Raw genomic sequence first — 13,601 nt, 5'->3', positions numbered from 1 at the left:
AAAAAGTATCAGAATCATTGCACTTTCAGAGTTTGTTTAGAGTGTTAGGAGTTGTATTGCCTCATTGGAGTATATTAGAGTATAAATTTTCAGGTGAGATGTGAGGTAATTCTGACTATTTGTAGTTGTACTGATGGTTCTGGGGATTATTTTTCCCCTTAATCTTTAAAAAATCATATATTTCCCTTGCACTGTATTATTTCTGTCTGTCTCTTTCTCTTAAGTTTTCTATCTTAAATAACTCATTCTTTCATAAACCAATATCTATTGAATTATGCCAGGCACTGTGTTGGGCACCTCTACAATGGTGATGTTTTTCATGTTTTAATAGTAATAGTTTATATTTCAGAAGGGGCTATAGGTCTATGAAGGAAGAAGTGATTCAGGCATATCAAGCTTTTAATCAGTAAAACCACTGAATAAAGTTTTTAAAAAGTATTGATTTTGACTAGTGACAATTGATTATCCTCATATATTTCCATGGGAAAAGTTCACAATGGTATGGGGTTGTTTTTGCTTTGTTTTATTTACATACACCTGTTAACTTTAAGTATGCCTGTAGACAAACCACAAGGTAAACATTTTGTTGCTGTGTGTGTCTTGATGAGCTATGATTTACAAATACTGTATATGTGCTTAGGTTCCCCAGGAAGCCATCACACTTTCCTTCCCACTGTGGTTTTGGGAGCATGAAGGCGTTGCTTACTCCCTTTGTCTGGTTCACTGTATGTAGGCTGGGAGTGTCTGCTGATGTCTTGGAGTGCTGTCTCCTAGAACAGGAGGAATAAGATTGAGGTAAGGCTCAGCCTGTTTGAAATTCCTTGCCTCTTAATTATTACTGCATAAATTATATTTGAATGCTTTTTTGCTTTAATTGTTAATCTCCATTCCTATCTAGTTAAATGAAATTCTGTCCTTTGCTCTCTTCTCTATCTCTCTGTATGTATTTTGCCCAAAAATAAATGAAGAGGTTTAAAATCAAGACACTTAGATAATAAATAAATTCTTTGAAGTCTCTTTCATTTTTCCATCTGGAATATTCACTTGATCAAATAAAATGAAAACTGCTTTATTTTGTTGCTTTGAAGGCAAACTGACTGCTGAAAAATGTTTTGACTACCTCTTAGTCAGATGGATAACCTCAGAAACTCTTGGAAAGAAGGCTTAGAGTGTTTGATTTCTTTGGAAAGATTCTGAGGTGTCTAGTACAATGGAAAGAGTATGATCTTTGGGGTCATCCCATCTCTACCTCTTGCTTGCTTTTTGACCTGCGTAAGCTGTTAACCTTTCTGAGCCTTGTTTTTTAATTTAATTTAATTTTTTTCAGTCTGTGAAAGGGGGTTAAAATAACCTCTGCAGGTTGTAGTGAGGACTGGAGATGAGGGCCTGGTGCTTAATGGGTGGTCAGTGCTTGCTGTTAGTAGTAGGTTGTGTATATCATTATGTGGGAGTTACTGTTCTTAATAGTATTAGTAATAGGCGTGTGGCTGGGTGCTATGCATGGGTGAGAGGTTCAGTTTCCTTGTCTGGTGAGGAAGGCAGCCTTCTGTCTACACCTGTTGGCACCCTGGACAGGTGAGAGAATTGTTGAGGTAGTCTTTATCCAGTACTGGTGGCCAGGAGTCAACACTATAAAGTCCAAGGTCATTCCTGGCACTAGTAGGTTTTTTCCTGGCAGTTTCTATGGAGAAGCCAGGAGGTAACTGTTTGGCATGTCCTTGTTTTGGGAACAGTGGGCATCCCCAGTGACAGAGTGCTGGAGTATGCCAGGCAGCATATTCTGTGTGGCCCCTGATCAGAATATTTCTCTAGCTTTCTTCTGTTGGCATCATATACCTGACTTTGGTCTTTTTGCCTGGAAGGCTCCAGATGCTGGAGAGATTTGTCGTCTTTCTCTAATTTGGGCTAGTTTGATAGAATCTAGCACTCTGTTCAGAAATGTTTTTGATGAACAGAAGGTTCACAGGCTTTGTTATAGAATTGTTCAGTTTTATTTTTTCCCTGTGAGAGGGGGAAAAAAAAAGTAGAGAGAAAAATAAGTATGAGCCAGACAGAAATGATTCAAAATAACTGGCCCTAAATCTCTTCCAGTCTTCCTTAGTCAAATTCCCCCTCCATTTGGGGTGGTCTTTAATTTCAGTTAAAAGTAAATAATACTCCCCTGGCCTCAAAATACACGAACATCTAGATCCTGATATATCTCTACTTCAACATCTCACAAAGACCTTTATGACCTGGCCTCTTTGGTATCTTCCTTTCTAGTCCTCTTCTGCCACAATTCCTCTGTCACTTTATTTTTTTATTATTATTTTTTTGTGTGTGTGCGGTACGCGGGCCTCTCACTGTTGTGACCTCTCCCGTTGTGGAGTACAGGCTCCGGACGCGCACGCTCAGTGGCCATGGCTTACAGGCCCAGCTGCTCCATGGCATGTGGGATCTTCCCGGACCGGGGCACGAACCCGTGTCCCCTGCATCGGCAGGTGGACTCTCAACCACTGTGCCACCAGGGAAGCCCTCCTCTGTCACTTTAGGCTCCAGTTATAGTGAGCTCCTTGAATGTCCCAGCATTCTCAGGCTATTTCTCCTACTAATTTTCCTCCCATTCTAGTGCTTGTTTGACTCTTAGGCTTGAATTTACTAGGAATTCAGGCACCATCACTTAAAACTCTTCCTTGATTCTTCCCAGACTAGGCTGAATGCCTTTCCTTTGTTTGGCACTGCAATCTGTGAAAGCTTCTTTCATAATCACTGTACTCTTAACTTTGGGTATTTTTGTGTGTTTTCTGTGCCTATGTTGTGACCTACGTGAGGGCAGGACCTCGTCTTGTTTAACTCTATATCCCAGTATCTAAACATTTCTGATACAGAAGTAGCTACTCAATAAATGTTTAGTGAAGAAATGAATGACCTCTGCATGTAAAATATCATGAAATCATTCCTTGTGGAGCTGGTGATGTGATCAGAGTTCTGATTTCATGGGTGCCTCAGATCCTGGCTGAAGCAGTGCTTCTGCCTTTGTATTTCCAGGTTGCTAAAAGCAATACATAGTTTTGCTGTGAAAATGTGTTGCTTATTCCATATGTTTATGGTTTTGATGCTGGGGAGCTATTACTTGCTCTCTTTGGGTCTTGGCAAAAGTTTCCCTTGGAAGAGAATGTGACAGTTCTTTATGGGTATTATCTAGATCTTCCACTGGCCATTTACTGCTCTGAGCAATTTGTCCTCGTGTGAAGAACAGTGACTAGTCAGTTTGGGCTACAAGGTCTGTAGACAGCTACTTCCAGCCTGGGTGTAGGTAATGGATTTAACACTAGGATATTGTGACTTTTGTGTGCTGATGGACTTTTTGAAGATCCAGCTGAGGTCAATGTGGCCATATTCAGGATATAAGATCATTTGCCCAAACTTTATTTAGGAATTTGAACTCAGTGATTATGAAATTATCTGTATTAGTCCTTTGTTCAGCCTAATACTGTACTAACACTGAAATTGATATATTAGTTCTTTGTTAGGAAGCTCTGTGTTCTGAGTTATTAACCTAGAAGTAATGGAATTGTGCCAATTCATTTAGTCACCCTCTTGGTTCTTCTTAGTGGTAAAATAACTTGAGAATATACTACCTAAATTACTTTGAATTAATTTTCATGGTTGATCAGACCACATAGGAATCCCACTGTCCAGGTGTAAGAAACTCTATTGAAGCCTACCTAATGCGGTTATTCTTTCATGTAGGTGACAAACATAACAGACTGAAGAAAAGGAAAGCATGAAAAGTAACTGTAGTTAAAGATAAAAATTGACATGAGGTAAAAAGGAAAACTGAGACAAAGCATAAGGCACTTTAAATGTGGCAAGCAACTGTTAAATTGAAGAAATTTGTGAGCAGTGTTGAAATCTTGTGAAGAAAATTGTTATATAGGTTAAAAGCAATAAAAACATGGACAATTTCAGCCAGCATAGGCTCATTGAAGGTGCTAGCACCCATTTATGGTTTTATAGCACCATTGATGAAAGTGATATATAGGTAGAATTGAAAAATGTTTGCTTTACTATGATAAGTATACGTATACCTTTCATATGTATGATATTATTGTTTTATAAAACACTTTGATGTACATTTTACTTTACTACATCCTCCCAGCAACACTGTTAGGCAGATATCCCCATTTTATAGATGAAGAAGCAAACACAAATAGGTGAAGTGGCTTGCTTTCAAGTTCACAAAGACAATAAGAAAAAAAGGTGGGACTTGATGCCAGGTTTTCTAAGTTTAGGGCCTTTTTTAGCATCCTTATGAGATATTGTTAGGGCTTCAGTTTGGGGGTGACAGTCACTCCTTATTCCAGGCTTCTGGCCAGTAGAGGATACACACAAAGAAGGTAGTGCCACACAGGGAGTAGAGCTTCTGCTCTATTAACAGCAGCCTAGTAACTCTGCAAGAGCTGGGTGTGGGGGGAACCTAGATGGAGCCTCCACCTTCCTCACAGATCCCTTACGGGTTATGAGAAACACCCAAAACCAGGTGGAGAGTTTTTGCCCTTGAAGCCCAGTGACACAAATTGGGATCTTCCTCCTAATGTGATGATGTTTAGAAATTGGAAGAAAAATGGAAATTTGGGAAAGAATCCTTTAAGTGTGATTCTAGATTGAGCTTAAGCTCTTTGTTCTCATTGTGCCATCCACTCTCACTGTCTTCCCCCACCCTATCTCTCTACCTTTCTCTTCTCTACTATTTCACCCACCTCCCACCTTAGTTTGGATGCTGGTTTGCCATGGTCCACAGTTACGTTGCTGCCCTCCCCAGGTCTGAGAACCTGCTTGAACCTTTGCACTCTGCCAGTTGCCAACCCTGAATTCTCTCCCCTGGCTTCTTTCGCTGCCCCTAGGCTGCCCAGTGTTTCTGGGGAGTCAGGAAAATGGGCTGCTTTGGTTGTCAGCAGTTCCTACTGCCTCACTTCAGTTGAGCTGTCTCTGCCCCTCCGGGTGCTCTTGTGCTGCATTCTCAGGGTCCCAGTTCCCACAGCAGCTGCTTGCACATTTTGCAAGGCTGTTTTTCCCTCAGGCCCTAGACCTGCTCTCTGTCTGCCTCATTCTTGACCTGTGACTTCACTTTAGGGCTTGTGCTCACTAATTTTTTCCTCTTTCCTTTCTATTATGGCACTTTCATTACTCTTGCTTTTGGAAATTCCTTGACTTTTTTCCTGATTATGCAAGTAATATATGAGCACAGTAAAATTCAGGCATTTTTATTTTTTTTTAATTTTATTTATTTTTTTAAAGTTTTTTCAGTTTACCCTTCCCCCTCCCCGGAGGCATTTTTAAATAAGGAAAGGAACCCATAATCCCATGTCTCAATGTTAACCACTATCATGAATTTGGTTTATATATATCCACACTTTTTTCCACTGTGTATGCTGACATGGATGTATTTGTGCTTCTGTATGTGTGTGAGATAAAGTAATTCCTTTTTACAGAAATGGAATAACAGTATATCTACTTTTCTATAATTTGCTTCTGTCTTCATTTAATGCCTTTATTTTGGGCATTTTCCCATGTTTCGGACACACATCTATCTTTCAATAGTTACGTAGTTAATTTCTATCAATTTTCCTAGTCCCCTGGTGATAGCCATTTGTTTCTTTTTCTCTGCAGTTACAAGCATCCTTGTAAATATATCTTCGTATCTTCTGTACTCCGTATACTTCTTAGGATAAATTCCTACAAGTGGAGTTTCTGTGTCAAAAGTTATGCATGTTTAAAATTTTACTAGATATTATCACATAACTTTTTTTTTTTTTTTTTTTGCGGTATGTGGGCTTCTCACTGTTGTGGCCTCTCCTGTTGCGGAGCACAGGCTCCAGGCGCGCAGGCCATGGCTCACAGGCCCAGCCGCTCTGCGGCGTGTGGGATATTCCTGGACCAGCCCGTGTCCCCTGCATCGGCAGGCGGACTCTCAACCACCGCGCCACCAGGGAAGCCCTGTCACAAAACTTTTGAAAGATTATATCAATTTATATTTCTCCTCTAACACTGAACATTGTCAATAAATTTAATCTTTGACAATTAAAACCTAGATAACTTTTATTTACATTTCCTTAAATGTAAGTGATGAGCATCTTTTCATGTTTTTGTTTCATATATAGATTGATCAATTAATTAATTGATTACTCAGTTATCTTCTTTCTAGCATCTTCCTATTCTCCCTCCCTCCCCTTTTTGTTTTTTACCTACATACAAGGTAGAACCATAGTAACTTGACCTCTGATGCCATCCTAGCCCTCTCCTTCCTGTCCCTTTTATCTAAAATGCAGTTTTACTGCCATTTCCTCACTACTTGCTTTATCTATATCTCTTAATCCTTTGTGGTCTGGCTTCTGGTCCTGTTTTTCTCCTGAATACTATCTCTGAGTGAATTCCTTGTTGCCCAGACAAAAATGTTTTTCTTGATGTTTGTTCTCCCTTGTTTTGACTAATTCCCCATTCCCTACCATCTTTGCAGGGAGGGAAGCTGCATATGAGTGGACTTTTTATTATGGAAAATTTCAAACATACAACAGCAGGGAGTATAGTATAATGAACCCCATGGACCCATCACTCAATTTCAATAGTGACCAATATTTCCCCAATTTTTTCTTTCAATTGTCCTTCCCACCTTTTTTTGCTGTTATTGGCATATTTTAAAGCTAAATCTCAGACTTTGTCACTGAGTGTGTGTCTCTAACTACTAAGAGTATTTTTTTTCTTAAACACCATTACCTTGCCATTTTCTACCCTGATAAAAATTAACGTTTCCTTAATAGTGAGGACTTGATATTTAATCCTGTCTCTGATACCTGCTGTTTAACTTGGGCAATTTTTAAACTTGTTTTCTCATCTTGAAATGCAGTGAGATAATGATGATAATGCTGCCTAATAGGGTGGTTGTGAAGTTACCTCATTTATTCCCATATGAAGTGCTTAGCACTGTGCTTTACCTATGTGGGAGCTCAAACATTTTTTGCATTTACTCTGTCTTCATCTATCCATTCATTCAGCAGATATTTATGGAACGCATATCTGTCAGCTGAAGAGGAGACACTGACCTTGGCTTCTAAGATTCTGCACTATCCTGATTCTCTGCCTGCCTCTCAGATGTTTAAAAACCCCTTCCTTCTTCCTCCTGGATGTGGATATAACCCAGGTGTGTTGTTTTTCCTTTTCTATTCCCTCTGTAGTCTGACCCTCAGAAATCTAGCTCTTTCACTCCCACCACTTCAGGCTATCCAAGTGACTCAATTCTATAACCCTGGTTTCTTTACCAAGCAACAAACCCACATTTCATCCTGGCTTTTAGACATGTCTTTCTGGTCATGGGAATGAGTGTAAAGTGCCCTGAACTGAGTCTGCCCACCAGGGCTTCACTCAATCTTGCCACTAACTCCATGGCTTGGGCAGTTCAGTCACCTCTCTTGATCTTGGTGTCCTCAGTCAGAAGGATGGTAGGGCTGGATTAGAGTCTGAAGTCCTGTGCAGCTTTAAAATCATCTCAGCTGTGAGAAGGTGGTTTCAGAAACGTCTTGCTCAGCATATGTGGGACCACATGCATCATTCTACTCCCCAAACAAGTTTCTGGCCTTTCCCATCTGGCCTCTCTCAGGATATCCAGGCTTCATCCTATGGCTTTTCCCCTTCATTTGTCTTCAACATAGGGCCAGTTATCTTGTGGCTAGTTCTTCAGTTAATCCTGACTCCTAGCTCTTCCAGAAACATACATTTAGCACTTTTCAGCTTTGTGTCTGTATTCACATTGTTTTCTTTGGCTGTCCTATTCACATTGTTTCTCCTGAACCTGTGTTCTTGCCGATTGAATTTCTGACCATCTTTCTAGACTAAGTTCAGGTGACAGCTTCATCCACATTGGAAGTGAGTCCTCCCTCTTCTGACTCTCATGACTGGCAGTGCATCAGTAACATTTCACAGTATGCCTGGTGCTTCAGCTATTTGTGTGTGTTAAGCTTTTCTTCCCTCCTAGTGTAATCTTCTTGAGGATAGGTACCACGTTTACACTGCGTGTAATTTTGCATCCTACAGCATCCAGCACAATTCTTTGTACTAAGAGTTTGCAATAAATACTGATTGAATAAGTGACTGAGCTAAAGTAGACTTTGCTTCAAGTTAAGAACACTTAAGGAAATGCTTTTATTTATTTTTTATTTTTTTATTTTTTTGCGGTACGTGGGCCTCTCACTGTTGTGGCCTCTCCCGTTGCGGAGCACAGGCTCCAGACGCGCAGGCCCAGCGGCCATGGCTCACGGGTCTAGCCGCTCCTCAGCATGTGAGATCTTCCTGGACCAGGGCACGAACCCGTGTCCCCTGCATCGGCAGGCGGACTCTCAACCACTGCACCCCAGGGAAGCCCTTTATTTATTTTTTAATAAATCTATTTATTTATTTATTTTTGGCTGCATTGGGTCTTAGTTGCTGCACGCAGGCTTTCTCTAGTTGCGGTGAATGGGGGCTACTCTTTGCAGTGCGCGGGCTTCTCGTTGCAGTGGCTTCTTTTGTTGCGGAGCACGGGCTCTAGGCGCGTGGGCTTCAGTAGTTGAGGCACGCAGGCTCTAGAGCGCAGACTAAGTAGTTGTGGCGCAAGGGCTTAGTTGCTCCACGGCATGTGGGGTCTTCCCGGACCAGGGCTCGAACCCATGTCCCCTGCATTGGCAGGTGGATTTTTAACCACTGCGCCACCAGGGAAGCCCAAGGAAATGTTTTTAAACCTAAAAGGCCAAGCTTGTGAAATGGTACTAATTCAGGTACTAATTCCTTGAACTCAAAATTCAAAGAATCCTCTGCTTTCCTGTCCTATCTCAGAGTTGAGAAGATTTTCCAACTCTTTGGGTAATACAGTTTAGCTTCTCCAAAGCATAGCTGGTCATACTACATACTGTCATCATGGAGTAGCTAAAAGTAATCACCAACATTAATTGAAAGCTAACTTACTGTGTGCTAGGCAATATGCTAATTATTTTTTTCACTTAATTAAAAAAGAAATCTTACATATGTACTGTTATTCTTCTCATTTTATAAATAAAGAAATCTAGGTTTAGAGAAATTAAGTAACTTCTTTAGTATTCCTTAGATACAAAGTGGCAGTGCTGGGACTCTGACCCAGGCCATCTCGTCCCAGAGCCTTTATTCTTCACTGGTGTGCTGCTTTCCTGTCCAAAGCATGTTTACTACCAGTTGGCTCTTTTATGTTTATTTTCTAGCACTTATCAAATACCTTGCGTGGATTTTTTCATTTCTCCCCACCAAACCAGCTATCCCTCTACTGTTCTTTCTGATTTTGGTGAAGGGTATGACAGACTTCAAGCCTCAGATTCATATATAATTTTTCCTTTTCCTTCCTGTGACTTTTCCTTGTTAATGCCTTACCCCTTCTCCACTCTTTCTGGTTTCTTTCCTCTTAACCCAGGGCCTCCAGGTATAGTCCTGGATTATGATGGTTGATTTTCCTTCCTTCCTTCTCTCATTTTTGTAGTCCTTCTGAAAGGGTTGTCTATCACCCATTTCTCTCCAGTTAAAAATCCTTCTGCTGTTCCTGTAGCTGGGGTTCCTAAAGCCAGTTTTCAAATAGTGCTCCACATAGTTACCAGTGTTCTTTTTTTTTAATTTATTTATTTGGTTGCATCAGGTCTTAGTTGAGGCAGGCGGGCTCCTTAGTTGTGGCATGCATGTGGGATCTAGTTCCCTAACCAGGGATTGAACCCGGGCCCCCTGCATTAGAAGTGTGGAATCTTAACCACTGCGCCACTAGGGAAGTCCCACTGCTGTTCTTTTTAAATTGGGAATTCAGATGATGCCACTTCCCTGCTTGAGATCCTTTAGTGGCTCCCACTGGGGGCACATGGACTGTGGGAAGGATTGCATGGAGACAGATACTGAGGCCACTTCTGAGCTCAGCAGAGAAGGGCTCGATGGCATAATAGTTATGTCTGCCAGAGGTGCAGACAGGAGAGTGGTGCCAAGTGCCACATATTTGCCAATTTTTATATAGGACGAAGTTCAGACTCCTAAACAAAGTCCTCCGGAGACTGCTGGATCAAGATCTGGCCTGTCTACTTCTCACAGTTTCCCCATTTACTCCCCCAGCCTCTATTCCTATGGAACTGTACTTTTGCATATGTCATTACCTCTCTGAATGACTTCATCAGTCTCTTCTTTTTTTTTTTTCTTTTTGAATTTTATACAGCAGGTTCTTATTAGTTATACATTTTATACGTATTAGTGTATACATGTCAATCCCAATCTCCCAATTCATCACACCACTGCCCCACCCCACCCCCACCACTTTCCCCCCTTGGTGTCCATACGTTTGTTCTCTACATCTGTGTCTCTATTTCCATCAGTCTCTTTTTAAGGAAAGAAGACATTGTCCTTTGACGTTCAGATCTGATGCCTCCTCTGGGAAGTCTTCACCAGCCTTTCCAGGCAAAATTATTTCCTTCTCTGTCCTATAGAACCTTTTCCTTCCTCCCTCCCTCCCTTTGAAATATAATTCACATACCATAAATTTCCACCATTTTAAAGTGTTTTAATTCAGTGATTTTTAGTATATTCACAAGGTTATGCAACCATCACCACTATATAATTACAGAACATTTCCTTTCTTTTTTTTGTTTTTGTTTTTTGATTAATTATTTTATTTATTTATTTTTGGCTGCGTTGGGTCTTCGTTGCTGTGCGGGCTCTCTCTAGTTGCGGCAAGCGGGGGTTACTGTTCGTTGTGTTGTGCGGGCTTCTCATTGTGGTGGCTTCTCTTGTTGTGAGCATGCGCTCTAGGCGCACAGGCTTCAGTAGTTGTGGCACGTGGACTCTAGGGCGCAGGCTCAGAAGCTGTCACCCATGGGCTTAGTTGTTCCTTGGCATGTGGGATCTTCCCAGGCCGGGGTTCGAACACGTGGCCCCTGCGTTGGCAGGCGGATTCTTAATCATTGTGCCTCCAGGCAAGTCCCAAAACATTTCTTTTATGCAAAAAGAAACTTGTACTCATTAAGCGGCCACTCCCTAATTCTTCCTTCCCCCTACCCACAGGTAACCACTAACCTACTTTCTGTTTCAATGGTTTTGCCTATTCTGGGCATTTCAGATAAATGGAATCATATAGTATGTGGCCTTCTGTGACTGGTTTGTTTCACTTAGCATAATGTTTTCAAAGTTTGCCCATGCTGTAGCATGCGTTAGTACTTCCTTCCCTTTTATTGCTCGATAATATTCCACTCTATGGATATGCTACATTCTGTTTATCTAGTCATCAACTTTAGTCATACGTTATACTTACCAGATTGCTCATCTTATGTGTTTATGTATCTGTGTCAGTTGACTGGATGATTCCTGGAGGGCTCCAATCATCACTCTGTGACCAGGGTTCTCTCATCTCTGTATCTTTAGTACCTACCAGTAGTGGTCAATACTAGGTGCTTAATCCGTACTTATTTATTTTATTTTTTAATAAATTTATTTATTTTTGGCTGCATTGGGTTTTTGTTGCCGTGAGCGGCTTTCTCTACTTGTGGCACGTGGGCTTCTCATTGCATAGATTCTCTTGTTGCGGAGCACAGGCTCTAGGCATGAGGGCAACAGTAGTTGTGGCATGCAGGCTCAGTAGTTGTGGCTCGTGGACTCTAGAGCACAGGCTTAGTAGTTGTGGCACGTGGGCTTAGTTGCTCCATGGCATGTGGGATCTTCACGGACCAGGGCTCGAACCTGTGTCTCCTGCATTGGCAGGTGGATTCTTAACCACTCTGCCACCAGGGAAGTCCCAATCAGTACTTATTGATGAATCATTTTATCTCCCTTTCCAGAAAACCGGACACTTTCTGCTTTTTCAGTGCACCTCAGATCCAAGTCATGACTCCTGTGTGGAATGTCTTCTCCTCCCCCCCTCACTTGTCTAATTCTGCCTTGCTTCAGGGGTTGCCTCAAGGTTTGCCTCCTCCGGGCTTCTCATTGCGGTGGCTTCTCTTGTTGTGAGCACACGCTCTAGGCGCGCAGGCTTCAGTAGTTGTGGCGCGTGGGCTCTAGAGCGCAGGCTCAGTAGTTGTCACCTATGGGCTTAGTTGCTTTATTAAGTGCTTAATGCACTTAATAAAGTGCATTTATTAAGGCACTTAATAAATGTAATCTTACCTATGTCCTTAAGTAGATTGACACTAAGCCTAACAACACTAAGATTCCCTTTTTTCACTCCCAATAAAAAGGTGCTTTAATTTTTTAATGGAATTATAGCTAACATTTTACCTTGCTTAAATTGCAGAAGGAAGAAAAAGAGAGAGTAAGAAATAATGATTGATTGATTGATTTTAATATTTATTTATTTATTTATTTGGCTGCACCGGGTTGTTTTTGCGGCATGCGGGATCTTCATTGCTGCTTGCGGGATCTTTAGTTGTGGCATGTGGGATCTAGTTCCCTGACCAGGGATCGAACCTGGGCCCCTGCATTGGGAGTGCAGAGTCTTAACCACTGAACCACTGGGGAAGTCCCCAGAAATAATGATTTAAGTAGTGGGGTAATTTATACTCACCATTTTACTCCGTGAGTACCCAAAGGCAGTGGATGCAGTCAGTGTTGTTAGTTAATAAGATTGACAAAACTTATAAATGTAAAGAATTCTTGACCATTGGCAGAACAGAAATTGTTTAGGTGGTGTGGTGATGAGTTGGTAAGTATTCAACAGTGAGGGGATGGGGAGGAAGAATTGAGGGCCAATGAAGAATTGCTGAACTGGTCCAAGCAGCAAGATACGCGAGAGGTTTAATTTCTGAATATTATACCCTTTTGGAAATATTTTTGGTATATATATCTACAGGAATACATACATAAAACTATTCATACTGTATTTATATGTGGACAATAGAAAAGGCTTTTTGAGGGTGACTTTAACTATTGATGATCTTTTTTTTTTTTTTTTTTTTTTTTTGTGGGCCTCTCACTGTTGTAGCCTCTCCCGTTGCGGAGCACAGGCTCTGGACGTGCACGCTCAGTGGCCCTGGCTCACGGGCCCAGCCGCTCCGCAGCATGTGGGATCTTCCCAGACCAGGGCACAAACCCATGTTCCCTGCATCAGCAGGCGGACTCTCAACGACTGTGCCACCAGGGAAGCCCTGATGATCTTTTTTACGTGCTGCTTTAGGCCCTCATGTGAGCCCTGGCTAAGATGGGGTCCTTGTAATAGATACCCAGTGAACTTTTGTTGGCAGTGTGAGAGCTTGCCCTGTTGGTCACTGGATATGGCTATGGATAAAAGCAGTCACAGCCTGAAAAATATGATGCAGCTCAGGAGGGGGATGAGGTCAAACAGGATTTGTTCACTGATGGTTTGACTTTGTGGAGAGAGAATACATGTATAAAGATACTGATTTTACAGTTATAAAGTCCTATCTATTACTGTAAAACAAAAGAATAAAGAAGAAAGTAATAAGTTTTTTGGTAAAACTATCACTCAGATAAAAATGGTTAACCTTTTGGTGCATTTCTTTCTTGTCTTTTTTTTCCCCTATGCATATATAAATACTTGCACATGTGTAATTCTATTTTTAAAATTGGGATCTAAATATTTATAA

General features: G+C 41.3%; 1 protein-coding gene across 1 annotated transcript in view; it reads left to right on the top strand.

The window, feature by feature from the left end:
* Nucleotides 1–13,601, top strand: part of RAD54L2 (RAD54 like 2) — an 87,689-nt gene that overhangs the window by 1,805 nt on the left and 72,283 nt on the right. The window lies entirely within an intron of this gene.

The sequence above is a fragment of the Phocoena sinus genome, chromosome 11 (assembly GCF_008692025.1).
Source record: "Phocoena sinus isolate mPhoSin1 chromosome 11, mPhoSin1.pri, whole genome shotgun sequence".
Classification (NCBI taxonomy): Eukaryota; Metazoa; Chordata; class Mammalia; order Artiodactyla; family Phocoenidae; genus Phocoena; species Phocoena sinus.
This window is presented reverse-complemented; position numbering and strand designations above follow the sequence as displayed.